General features: G+C 45.8%; 1 pseudogene; it reads left to right on the top strand.

Moving 5' to 3' along the window:
- LOC101598925 overlaps positions 1-12,651 on the top strand; it is a 32,702-nt pseudogene that overhangs the window by 905 nt on the left and 19,146 nt on the right.

Raw genomic sequence — 12,651 nt, 5'->3', positions numbered from 1 at the left:
TCCTGCAAGGCCGCAGCGTGTGAACCCCAGCCTGGGAAGGCCTTGTCTTCTTCTGCAGCTCCTGGGCCCCAAGGCATCCCTACAGATAGACCTTAAACTGCAGAAACCTGAACACTGGGTGCAAAACAGAATTATAAAACAATCTCTCACCCCAAGATGCCAAGCGGTAACGGGTAGAATGGCCACCATATGCTGTCAGGACATTTTTATTATTATTGGTGTCTTTCTGTGTATATAGTGTGTGCACATGAGTGTGCATATGTGTGCACCCTATGCACACATATACGGAGGCCAGAAAAGAGTCTCAGGTGTTCTCTATCGTTTTTCCACCTTAGCCCGTCACAGATCCTCTCACCAATCCTTGAGTTTTCTGGTTAATATTAGTCTGGCTGACCAGAGAGCCCCAGGAATTCTGTCTCTGCACCCTCAGTACTGGGGACACAGGAGATGCCCAGCTTTTTACTTTGGTGCTGAGAAGGAACTCTGCACTTCACGCTTTCAAGACGGGCACTCTTACCCAGAGCCTCTCCACAGTCTCCTTTCTGACTTGTTCACTGACTGAAACAGAGAATGAAAGAAACACGTAGAGGACACCTCACGCCACCGCCAAGTCCTCATTCCAGGGTTTTGTTAACTGGAGCAGCACTCCAAGGCAGATAAGGGGGAAGCGCTCTGCTCGGGGGGAGCACTGGCCTAGCCTGCACAAGGCCCTGGGTTCTGATCCAGTACCAAAGAGAAAGTAGCCAGTCCTTCTGTTTGTTAGTCTAGAAGCTTTAACGTTTGTCCTTAAATCCAGACATCCAGGCACAACCTTCATCTTCCAAATATAGCTTCATGAGATGGAAATCCTCTTAACACCCCTTCAGCCACTCCAAAATGTGTCATGTTGACTTAGGGTTATTTTTGAAATTAAGGAAAAAACACTCTGCCCTCTCCCATCTGTCTAAAGACGGGAGGTCATAAAATTTCCTTTAGTGAAGGTGACCCTCTCTCCAGAAAGAGGGTATGGCTCTTAACCACTGCTCCAGGCTGGGGTCTTCTTCCAGTGATAGTATTAAGAAAAACACCATGTCTGGGATCTGGCTCAGTGGTTAATGTGTTTGCCGGCAATGCCTAACCACCCAGGTGGAGTCTTTAGTACACAGGAAAGCCAGATGCAGAAAGTAGTACATGCATCGGTAGTCTGTTTCAGTGGCTAGAGTTTCCTCACACACCCATTCATTCCATTCTCACATTCTGTACCCCCACCCACTTGCATACAAATAAAATTGAACAAGAAAGAACACCATTCAGGGCTTTAGAAAACATCCTGAGACCAGTGGAACCACCAGAAGCATTCTGCGTGACTGTCGCCCTAGTCCTGGGCTAGTATGTCACCTATGCTGTGTGGCAACAGCAACTTTCTCAGTCACAGAATGCAACCCAAAGAGAATCCAGGCAGCAGCATCCAAACTCATTTTTCTCATACATTAAACTAAAAATGCATTGACCTGGCTGGATAGATGACTTAGCAGTTAAGGCGCTTGCCTGTGAAGCCTAAGAATGCATATGCAAATCTCCAGGTGCCCAGTAGCCACACCACAGCCAAGCAAGCCTGCAATGTCGCACATGCACACAAGGGGGCGGACACACCTAGGGTTTGATCACAATGGCTGAAAGGCCCTGGCACATCCATTCTCTCTCTTTCTGTCTCTCTCTCTTTCTCTCCCTAGTTAAAAACAATTTTAAAAAATGCCCCGGCCAGGTTTTTCTGTAGCCTGCAGTTAGCTTTCAGTGACTGGACATTAGTGTGGCCAGGCCTTCTGGCCTTGGTCACTGTTGCAGTCCGGTTCGCATTGCTGGTAGAAATCACCCAACAAAGAGCTGCTTCTGGGAAAAAGAGATTTATTTTGGCTTACAGGCTCAAGGGGAAGCTTCACGATGGCAGGGGAAAACGATGGCATGAGCAGAGGGTGGACATCACCCCCTGGCCAACATAGGGTGGACTACAGCAACAGGAGGGTGTGCCAAACACTGGCATGGGGAAACTGGCTATAAAGCCCATAAGCCGGCCCCCAACCATACACTCCCTCCAGGAGGCCTTAATTCCCAAATATCCATCAGCTGGGAACCTAGCATTCAGAACACCTAGGTTTATGGGGGACACCTGAATCAAACCACCACATTCCGCCCCTGGCCCCCATAAACTGATATCCATACATGATGTAAAATACAATGCTTTCAGTCTGACTTTAAAAGTCCCCATAGTTTTTATCAATTCCAATGATGTTCATACATCCCCATAGTTCAAGATCTTTTAAGTGAGCCGTAATACCAAAAAATAACCTCAAAAAACCCATAATGGCACAGAATAAATATTCACACTGCAATAGATGGCAGTGGGCATAGCAAAGAAACATTCAACCAATACAAGATTTAAAACAACCAGGGCAAACATCAAACTCTGTAGCTTCAAGTCCAGCAACTCTAGCCAGTGACAAATCTTCAAGTCTGATAATTCTAACCAGCAACAAGTCTCTGGCATTCCAATTCCACCCCTCCAGCTAGGCTACTCACAGTCCTGGGAAACTTCACCAGGGCTGGCAGCACCTCGGCAGCCATCTCATGTCCCCAGCATCTCCACTGGGTCTCCACTGCAAGCCACGGTTCATCCTCATGGCCCCATGGGGTCTCTATGCAGGCAACCAGCAAACCCGCTTCACACTGCCCATGGCCATTTCCAAAACACAAGACCGTGTTGCAAACTCAATGACCCTCTTTCCAGCATTTCTCATACTCCACGATACTAGGTAGGGTGCCAATTTGTTAATCCAGGGGGGAATAAAGCAGACTTTGAAGAACAGGACACTCCTTGAGCACTGAGGCCCCTTCAAAAGAGTCTACATTCTTCTTGTTGCCCCAGCGCAGGTCAGCTAGCCCAGTCTCAAAGGTTTTAATCTCTCAATTTTAGCTGAATGGGCAGCAGTTCACCCAAAGATTTTCCTTTCTGTGCCATATCCCTCTGCACACACCAGTTCATTTCTACGCTAAGCAACCCTGCACAACTTCTCAGGACATGGGCATAAGAGCAAGCTTCTCACACAAACTGCTAGCCCAGTCCAGGCACAGCTCTTTCTCACCCCCATAAGCCAAACCTCACAGTCCATAGTTCTTACTGCCTTCAGGTCTTTCAGCTCAGACCAGAATAGTCCATCAAGCTGTACTTACAGAACTGAAAGGCATCTCTTAGGCCAAGGTTTCAAATCCTCCCACATTCCTCTTGAAAATCAGCTCCAAAAGGCCAAAGCCACACAGTCAGGTGTCTAGCAGCAATCCCACTCCTCGGTACCACTTTACTGTTGCAGTCCGGTTCGCGTTGCTGGTAGAAATCACCCAACAAAGAGCTGCTTCTGGGAAAAAGAGATTTATTTTGGCTTACAGGCTCGAGGGGAAGCTTCACGATGGCAGGGGAAAATGATGGCATGAGCAGAGGGTGGACATCACCCCCTGGGCAACATAAGGTGGACCATAGCAACAGGAGGGTGTGCCAAACACTGGCATGGGGAAACTGGCTATAAAGCCAGTATATAAGCCCGCCCCCAACAATACACTCCCTCCAGGAGGCCTTAATTCCCAAATATCCATCAGCTGGGAACCTAGCATTCAGAACACCTAGGTTTATGGGGGACACCTGAATCAAACCACCACAGTCACCAATAAAAGCTTGGTCTCTCTGGGTTTCCTCTCTTTCCTTCCTACAAGCTGTCTCATTGCAGTGCTCAGGCTTCATGTCCATGCTGTAGTCACACCTGCCAGTACCTGTTGCCCCAGAGGGCTTGGAGCAGAGAAAGGAATTCTCCTTCAAGGCTGTTCTCTTAGGAAGCCTCCAGGAACTAGGGACCATTGCAAAAATGGCTTATCCTAAAAAGGCCATCTCTATTGCGTCACGTATTAGTACTCTTTCTATGCTGTTTTAATTGTAGGGTCTTTTTTTTAAGAAGAGTTCTTTTTAAATATTTTTTTAAATATTTTTTTGTTCATTATTTATTTAAGCAATAGACACAGAAAGAAAGACAGATAGAGGGAGAAAGAGAGAATGGGCGTGCCAGGGCTTCCAGCCTCTGCAAACGAACTCCAGACGCGTGCGCCCCCTTGTGCATCTGGCTAACGTGGGACCTGGGGAACTGAGCCTCGAACTGGGGTCCATAGGCTTCATAGGCGAACGCTTAACCACTAAGCCATCTCTCCAGCCCAAGAAGAGTTCTTTTTTAAAAACAATTTTATGTATGTGTTTTGCCTATGGCAGGAGCAGGAGGGAAGTGCACCAGGGTCACTTGCAGTTGCAAACAAACTCCAGGCACTTTTCATGGGATTTACATGGGTGCTGGAGAATAGAATCCAGTACAACAGGGTCTGCAATCAAGGGCCTTAAACTGGGGAGTCATCTCCTGGGCCCTGAGTCAGAGATCTTATTAAAAATATTTTAATACAAGCTTAAGTGTGAGGCTCAGGAGAAAGACGAAGCACTCAGAAAGAGAAGGATAGCAACCCCAGGAGTGTACGCACTGTTGAGAGAGAGTTGCCTATTGTGAGCGATTAAATCATCACTGATAAGGCTTAACGGGTAGTTAGCAAATATCACCTGAGACTGGAAGTAAGTCCCATGTTGCAAGAGACCCTTCACAGTACTCCCCAAACCTGTCCTCCTCCAAGAAGGGTACTTCAGGAATGGTCTTTATCTTGTATTTACCTTTGTGTATGTTTACTTATTTTTAGTTTTATCACTAAGGTACGCATTTCCAGACATGACCCATTGACTCTGCCTATTTTGGGACTTTGTGCACAAGAAACTGTGGAGAGTTTGCTGTTAGTGAAACATGTCAATATTTATATCGCTACCCCTGGTCTACTGTGTGGTTCCAGCCTGTTCTGTTGTAGGGTTCGGTTGTTATAAGATTTGTTGACGAAGTTTGTAGACAATGAGCATGTCCTTTCCCAGGGTGCATCTGATACTAATCATGTGCACACAGGAGCATGCATACGGATACACTGCTACATAGAGGATTCTCCCTAAAAGTTTAAGCAGAGAACATGGTTTGCCTTAGGGCATATGCACCACAAATCTGTCGAGACTGGATGCTCCCCAAACTCTAGATCCTACATGTATTTTAGAGAATATTTAATAGAAACAGAGCCAGCATTAAAAGACTGTTTCCAATGGTTTAGAGTTGCAGGGAGAGTCATTCCATTGTTTGAAGTGGGGTGTGCACAGCTCCTTACATGTGGGGGTCCCAGGCTGCCAACAGCTAGTGAGGTGCACTGTTGGGAAAGGGGTGTGTTTTCTGACAAGCCATGCAGCACCCAGTATGCTATCTCCTCCACATGCTCGTGAGCCTCACAGTTGCTTCCAATGACATCAAGAGTGCCCCGCATAGGCCTCGCAGGTTGCTGGTTCATCTGTGTGTTGTCATCAGAACATGGATGGGGGCTTACTGTGTATTCCAAGATGCCAGTAGATACAGGAGGTGTGGCATTGGCACAGCCCTACCAGCCCAGGTGCTGCTTCAGTTGCCTCACCACCATGCCAACTATTTCCCTCTTGGGTGGGGAGGGACCTCATATGAGAGCATCATTGCTGAACAGGGTTTAAACCTGGCCTTAAGCCCGCTGCAGGGAGAGGGAAGAGATGTGAAGAAGGTTCCTGGGAATGGAAGTCTTCACAAACCTCCACCTATGCCTAGAAGGCTGTCCATTTACATATCTTGCAGATCCCCCATGTGTCCCATGCCTAGATTCATGGCAAAGAACAGAAATGAATCCAAGAGCTTCATAGTTTCCCCAGGGTTTATGCCCATCACCCTGAGCCACGTTGCTATCACAGACGCCAGAGGCCCCCCCTAACCTCCCGAGCACCTCACTTTCACTCTAGTCCATCCCCTCAGCATTTCTTTAATGGCAGCTCTACTGCTTGGGGCCTAAGGTGACAGCTGAGGCTTTCTACCAGATCAAGCTCTGAGCACTGCATGGAGGCCAATTGCTGGTTGCTTCCTGAGAGCATCTGCTGACTGCTGTGGCCAGAGGACCACTCTCCAGCTCAGATATGTTCATGTGCATGTCCTCTCTCCTCCCAAGAACAGGGCCAGGCACTACAATGGCTCCTGCGAGCTCTGCCTGCTGCATAAGGGGAAAGTGCTGCACTAAGTCATTGACAAGGACAAAACCAGGAAGAGGTCCATCCTCAAGGGAAGAAGTTCAACACTCTGGCATGGGGGCTTCCTCTCCCCCTTGTGGGCACAGTACATGGCCACTGCACTGTATGCCATGATCAGTAATGGCAAAATGGAGGCAGGAGGATCCCTGGAGTTTGCTGCTTGCGATTCTGGCTCGAACTTGAGGTTTTGATATCTCAAAAAAATTAAATAGAGGGACATTGATTAGTACACTTTTCATTGACCTCTAGCCTCTATATACATGCCCACCTACATGCATACACACACCCCATACACATGTGTGCCCACACAAATGTCATGAACTGGCCTGCCTACGGATTTCTCTCTGAAGCCCCTATGGAAGAGACCATCTGGAAACAGGACTAAGTGGCTTCAGGTCAGCTTAAACGCTCACTGGCAGGCTGTGACTCTGCCACTGTCTCTCCATTTCTTTCCCCTTCCTAACAGTGAATTCTTCCTTCTCTTCCAGCTGGTGGAGCACTATTCTTGCAAGCCAGAAGGTTTGGTGAGAGTCCTTACCATATCATGCCAAAAGACTGGCACATGAATGTGTGAGTTCTGACTGTGAAGGGTCTGGTTTATGTATGTTGGTCACAGTCAAACTTGTGTCTGTACAAAACTCAGGGAGCATGAGGTCTTGTTATACAGTGTGTTTAAGTGTAATGTCATCTCACTCCAGTTCTGCCTTTTGTAAGCTAAGACAGCCATCACTTTCACCTTGAAAACTAATGGGTTGTGGCTGGAGTAGATGGTTCAGTGGGTAAAAGCACTTCCCATGCAAGCTAGCATGAGGGTCTGAGATGGTGTGAGCCCATCTGAGTTCAATCCCCATCACTTATGTTTAAAAAAGGCTGTGTGACCATGCATGACTCTAACCTCTGTCTGTCCTGTGGTGGACAGAGATCAGAGAATCACTGGCGCTCACTCACCAGTCAGCCAGTCCGACAGAAACCACAGCGCCAGGTGCAGGGAGAGACTCCATCTCAGGTCAATGGAGCAGAAGAGCAACAGGGGAAGGCAGCCTACAATCTCCTCTGGCCTCCACATGTGTGAACACAGGGTGCACATATCTGCACACGTGCATGTGCAAACCTTGTGTATATTACTCCACAAACACATACTATACCAAATTACACACCCAGAGAGAGAGAGAGAGAAATAACTGAGGAACGTTATTGCCTGAGTGAAAAGGCCGGTGAGATGGATGCAGACAGTTGGTCACGCCCCCAGTGTCCTCCAGTCACACTCACTGATCTGCGGGGCAGGAAAGCAGGTTCCCATCTCGCTGACACTGTGCAGGCTGGCCTTGCTCTCTAACCAGGAAACATTGCTCTTGCAGGTCACCCGCGGAGTCTAAGCGCCAGTTCCGTGGTAAGTGTCACTAGAAGCAGCTGTGCCTGAGCACCCATGGAAGCACACACACAATCTGTTACAAGCGCTTACCTCACATAGTCTGGGGACCAGAAGCAAGTCCAGTGTCCTTGGGAGGACTGCCGGGAAGGGAGGATCCATAGCAGGCGGGGCCTCACGGCAGCCGAGGCTGTGGTCCCATGCAGACCCAGTGAGCTTCCCTTTAGCCCTCTTTTCCTTCAGAAAGTGGAAGCTCTCCTCTAAAGACTTCAGAGGATGAGCCAGGCCCAGGCTGAACAATGTCCCTAAAGTCATCACTGTCTTAGGGGTTGGAAATGTGCCTGCTAATTTCCCTACCAACAGCCCAGTGTGGATCCAAGATTATGGCTGGATTCAGTAGCTGGTGTTCAAGCTAGCCAGCTGATGTAAAGAAGGAAATACAGGACCCGGGCACTGGTCGGTCAGTTGTGTAACTGTGAGGGCCTGAATTGAGACCCACAGTGGCCACCTAAATGCTGGGCATGGCAACATGTTCACTCAGGAGGTGGAGACAGGAGGATCCCTGGGCAAGCTGGCTTCCAAGACTAGTAGAGTCGGTGAGCTCTGAGTTCAGTGCAACCCCCTGTCTCAGTAAACAAAGTGGAGTGTGACTCATGAAGGCATATGACTTTGACCCTGGTCTTCATATGCATGCACACACATGTGCATGTGCACCTCTCCATGCCTGTGTCTACATGCATGTGAACACACATACACATCGATGCACAAAAGCCAACACCAATGAAAATGCATGCATGTAAGACCATAACTTTATACCAGCAACCAGATTAATCAGATAGGCTTTGATTTTGAAATCATTAGGTTATCTAAACTTTTATATGAATTGAAAGCTAGATGCATAATATATTTTCACTTACAAGATGCCATGAGTTTAAACAAAGAGTAAAAGTAGTGGGGACAAATGAAATCCTTCATCTTACAACACTGGCGTTGTTGATGTGTCTATCTCTTCAAGCACATGACCATATCCTTACCCCCTGAGCCACCTCTCCAGCCTGAAACCATGTCCTTCTATTATGGGAAATGGGTGAAGCTTCAAATTCACCCTTAAAGAATTGAAGGTGGCATCTCAGCTGCATGCTTCAAAACACTGAGCCTGTTTTCCAAGATTTTCCACTGACACCCACTGTTCATGTTCTAGTCTAACAATTTTCCAACCTTTTGAGAAGATGTTCTTGTATGATCAAAAAGAGCCAGATTTAGGCTCTGCAGTGAGGTGAGAGAGTTAGTGTTTGGATCACATGTTAACACTATGCAGACGTAACATTGCCCCCATCCTGGTAGTGGGTCTCCCCTTGTCTCAGTCCTGTTGGTCTTTACTCCTTCCACATATACCTGAATGATTGTAGATGTGTCCCAGAGCCCACTGGCTTTTTGTTGTTGCAGTTCTAAGGAGGTTGTCACTCCATTACTGTGGCCTGACTTGAAACATCTTCTGGGAAGTTGGCACAAAGTCCAAGTCTAGAAGAGTGGCAGGAACAGCCTGTGCTGGAGGCTGGAAACTCTGACTTACTTCTGGGTGATACAGAACAACGTGCCATTTGTTCTCTTTGGGTCATAGCAAATTCCCACTTCATAAAACTTGGGTGCTTCAAATCTACTTGTTAGGTCTGGGAAGATGGCTCAGTGAAATGCTTCCACATCATCATGTGGATCTGCGGGTAGATTCCCAGAACCCACCTAAATGCCCAGTGGGTGTGGTTTCCCACCTTTAATCCCACTCTCACTAGGGAGATGGACTCAGGATTCCTGGGGCAACCTGGTCACTAGAGTAACAATGAATAACAGAATTTAAGAGCCCACTGCTGGTGTAGAAAGTAGAAAACTCAGGTCTCTGGTGCCATCTAGCGACCTGTAGCAGCTGTGATCTCTGCGGTGAGTATTGATGGGAGCGAGGAAGGAAGCTGTCAATATGTTTATAGCTCAGTACACAAGATGTGATATCTTTAATCAGGCACATCTGATATCAAAAGTGAAGGAGCAATGACACATGCTCAGCATGCCTGCAAGCAGTGCTTCTGTGTGCAGTGAACATTTAAATAAGATGTAATACTAGGAGCCTGCGAATCTTATCTCAGAACATTCCTGACTACAGGGTAAATCAAACATGCTGGCATGTTATAGTCAGTGTTTACGTGAAAAGACTTAAAAACTGTTTTCAACCTAGATTTTGGTTACAGTAGAGAACTTAGCAGAGAGAAGATAGAAAATCTCAACACCTGACTTGAGCAAGAATAGCTCTCCTGAGCAGGGTCACAATAATATAAATCACAAGTACAGTCCAAGCACACCTGACATTTCTGAAATCACATGTACAGGTTCATGAGGGACAGATTGTCATGTGGGATTTCCAGTTCTTATTTCCCATTATTGGTGCACAGACCTGTGACAAATCATTTTAATTCAAGTGGAGGACTTCTTAAATTTCTGTTGACAACGTGCATACATATGTATGCAGATCGTGATCCTTTCCCATCACCCTCGTTTGGACCCTCCCACTGTCCCCTCCACTGACCCTTCTTACCAACTTGTCGCTCTTCTGTTTTGATGCCATTATTTTTTTCTTCATATTATTCAGGACTTGTGTACGTAGCTATGGCACCTATGACATCATGAATGCAAAGGTGGCATTGTGTCTGGAAGACAGTATTCAAAGCACTCCTCCCCTTCCTGGGGCTCTTCCATTCTTTTGGCAGAATGGTGAGAGTTGGGTATTAAAGTTCCCTACCACTGTTGCACTTAGGATAGTCTGTGAAATTACAACTACTAGTATTCTTTTTTTTAAAATAAAACTGTGTGCACCCATGTTTCATGCATATATGTTTAGAATTGTATTGTCTTGTAGAATTGTTTCCTTAATCAGTATAAAGTGGCATCCTTTATCCCTATTGACTAAAATTTGTTTAAAGTCTGTACTGTTTGATATTAGAATAGTCACAGATGCTTTTTTTCCTAGGAATATTTCTCAAAATAACATTTCCAATCCTTTCATGCTAAGGCAGTGTCTGTCAATAATTGAGAGGTGAGTTCTAGAAGTTGACAAACAGAAGGATCTTTGTGTTTAATCCACTTAGCTAGTTTGTTATTTTGGTTGGGGCATTGAGATCACGATATTCAGAGTTATTATTGAAATGTTATACTTAATTCTTGTCATTCTTCTCGATTTTGTAGCAATCATTGTATTTCTATTACTCTTTCATTGACTATTATTCAAGCATGGTTTGTTGTTTCCTGTGATCACATATATGTGCTTTTCCTTTTCTTCAGTCCTAAGTAATCCTTCAAGAATTTTCTATAGCATGAGTTTAGTGGTCATATATTCTTTTAGTCTGTTTCACTAATTTCTGATGATAAAACAAGTAAGACTGGTGTGAAGTATGCTAGGATTTTTGTCACTTAGAAGTATGATCAGTGTATGTTGATTTGGTGTTAGGACTGGTATTAATTCTGAAAAAGATGGAGGCGGCACGAGCAACTGGAGAGGAAACTCGGATTACTGTTCAGTTCTACAGTCTTAGAGATTTTTGTGACTATGGAAGGCTGTAAAAGAGGAGAAAATACGGAGAGAGAATATGGAAGAGTTTGGAAAGAGAGGGAAAGTATACAATATAATTGGAAAGAGTAGTAAAGAGACTCCCATAGTAGGCTGGGTGGAGAAAAATCCAAAACATACCTAAAATCAAACTGAGAATTATACAAATAAAACCAGCATGGGATATGTATACTAAATGGAGATTTAAATGGGAGGGGGTGGATGAGATGGATTAGCTATAAGGCATTAGTCTGCAAAGCCCAAAGCCCCAGGTTCAATTCCCTAGTACCCACATAGTCAGCTGCACAAAATGGTACATGCATCTGAGCAAATTAAAAATATATATATTTTTAAAAAGCCTTAAACTGGGTGTGGTGGTTCATGCCCTTAACCTTATGTCTCAGGAAGCTGAGGCTAGAGACTCACTTTGAGCTTACAGCCGCTCTGGGCTTCATCAAGTCCTGCCTCAAAAAGTCACTTAAGAAAAGTCACTTAAAATTAAGAAATATCAAAAATAACAAAGTTAACCCCAACAAAATTCATTTAAAATGGCAAAGTTTACCATACTTTGGTATGGTGGCATAAGTGTCTGGAGTTTGATTGTAGTGGCTGAGACAGCATGCCAAATCTCTCTCTCTCTCTCTCTTTCTGTCACTCTCTCACACGCTCGCTGTCTCTCTAAGGAAAAGAACAACTTAGGCCAGGCTTGGAGACACATGTCTTTAAGTCTTTATCCCTGCCTCAGTGGGCTGGGTTTTGAATTCTTCCCCTCCATAAGATGTTTTTTTGTTTTTCAGACTGCTCTGATATTGAAGGTACAATTAGCATTTCTGTGCAAGCCTATATACCCTGCCATGGAGTACTGATTTTCTCAGTATGAAATATCCAGTTACCTTTGAGGTGAGTTTCTCTCTCACCTACATGGAACTGGGAAGTTAGTTCCCTCTTTGGTGCACTGTGGGCTCAGCTCCTCTGGTCAGACCAGTCAGCCCTTCAATGAGCTGATCTGAATGCTGGGTGAGGAGGGGTGGCTGGGATCTCTTGGTATTTTTCAATGTCTAATGGTGTTCCCAGTGAGAGGAGTTTGGGGGATGCTGGATGTAGGGGTTCTGGAGCTGCTTAGCTGGTCCCTGTTGTCTTCTCTATCAGGTTGTTTCAAATATGCTGCACCATTGTGATTGGTAAGAATTTCTTCCCAGTAACCTTTTATGTTCTTGCTGGCTCAAGCAGGGCAGGGCAGGGTGAGGAGAAGTACTTCCCAGCCACCCTCTGGGAGCTCCAATCCTTCCTGGTTGCCTGACTGCTGGTGGCTCCCCTCTGTTTCACTGAAGATATTTCAACTGTTTTAATAAGTTGCTCGCCTACCTTGAGGTCTGAAGAATAAGAGTGCATTATGGTGTGTTACTTGCCTCTTTTCCATCTAGTTTTCTTCAGTGAGATCTACACTCAGCGGTTTATACTAGAAGTCCCATGTGAGTTTACAGTTCACATTTCCTACGT

This window comes from Jaculus jaculus, chromosome 12 (assembly GCF_020740685.1).
Source record: "Jaculus jaculus isolate mJacJac1 chromosome 12, mJacJac1.mat.Y.cur, whole genome shotgun sequence".
In the NCBI taxonomy this organism is placed as follows: Eukaryota; Metazoa; Chordata; class Mammalia; order Rodentia; family Dipodidae; genus Jaculus; species Jaculus jaculus.
The sequence above is the reverse complement of the archived record's forward strand: the minus strand, read 5'-3'. Positions and strand labels throughout refer to the sequence as shown.